The sequence below is a fragment of the Echinops telfairi genome, unplaced genomic scaffold, assembly GCF_000313985.2.
Source record: "Echinops telfairi isolate 266 unplaced genomic scaffold, ASM31398v2 ScPeMD7_7472;HRSCAF=8510, whole genome shotgun sequence".
NCBI lineage: Eukaryota > Metazoa > Chordata > Mammalia > Afrosoricida > Tenrecidae > Echinops > Echinops telfairi.
The window spans coordinates 24,585-26,208 of record NW_022111376.1 but is presented as its reverse complement, the minus strand read 5'-3'; positions in this window follow the sequence as shown (position 1 = coordinate 26,208).

Genomic DNA, 1,624 nt, shown 5'->3' with positions numbered 1-1,624 from the left:
GTACGGGAAACAGTGCCCTCGTGGGTGGTCCCTTCACACATGAAACCTTAGGAGGAGAAGGCAAGCTGTTCAATGGACTTCAAATGGTAGAGGACGGAGAATGTGGAACTTGCAGGGAAACCAATGAGGACAGACCATTAGAATGTGACCTGTCAGACCTTCTGGAAAATCTTGCAGAAACAGATTCTGAATCTCTGCTTAGTGGTATTTCCCCTAACCTGGTGGAATCCTTCCAGGAAAAAATCTCTCACAATGTACAGAACCTCTTCAGAAGCCCACTCAGTTCCACTGGGCCTGTAAGGAATCAAGCAAAAGAGAGACGTCCTACTTTCCCAGGGTCTAAACAAGTCAAATTTAAAGCACCTAGGCAGGGGAACCACTCAGCACGAGTTACAAGGCCTGACAACAAGACCAAGGCAAGAAGTCTTCTCTGGGAAGCCAGTTCTAAACTGCAAACCCCATCTGGGGAGCCATTGGAACAAAAGCCTCTTTTTCCCCACCTACTCTGAGGCCAGGGCCAAACGAAAACGCATGCAACAGCCATTCGTATCAGGCAGCCTCCAGGAGGCAGGAACGCAGGTCTTTATTCTGCCGTGCTTTTAGAGGAGATCATTTCAAATGTTTTCTTCGCCTCCTTACCTCATTGGAGAGCACAAATGAAAACATAACGGAAGACCGACTCCACGAGATCAATGCAGTAGGTATCAATTCTGTGGTAAAGGAGTTCAGTAATGCTCAGGTGACCATTTTGCAAGATGGTGCGGAAATGCTGTTTCCCACCCATTTGTAAAGAAACTGTTGGTCAGAGTGTGGACACAGTGTGTCGTGATGTTTTACGTAGGTACGCATTGGAAATGACCTGAGTTGATAACCTAGCACCTATTATCAGCTCAGGAGCTGAGCAGATAACTAATGGTATATTGATAGAAATTTTAGACTATAAACTCCATTGGTCTTTGCGGGGAATCTCATACCTACTTCTTATTATCCTGTCTAAGCCAAAAATATTCTACAGAAACTTCGAAATAGCTTGAGAGACCTTCATTGCCCAGGTCAACATTCAGCAGGCTATACGACCAAGCTATTACACTCATGTCATCATTGTCTATGATGAACATACTGTCTGTGTTCATTCCTCTCCCAACAGCACGGCTTCATACGGGAGAGTGAAATATTTCATGCATTCAGATTTTAATGAGATATCTACCTGTGTCATAAAAAGGTTATGTTAGCAATTTCGCAACATATGATTTGGATCAGTCAATGTGATCATCGTCATTCATATACCAAAGAAAACCTCCACACAGTGGTAGAATCTGTGTATAATAATATTTTGCACATGTCTGACTCTCTGAAGTCGATACCAAAAAAGTGCAATAAGTCAAAGCCCGGTCGGTGATGGTAGACCGACTACGATATTTTCCCAAATTCACTTGGAAAGCCTACTTACTCAGATTTTATCACAGAGAAGTCCATTGGACTGCCATGCAGAAGACCCCACCGAACCGTCAAACCCAGAGTCAAATCACATAGCCCTGAACCTGGCTAATGAAATCATAGCAATCATTTCTAAGCATGCAACGTGTATTAGCAAACAGGGAAATGGAAAACAAAGTTTCATTTC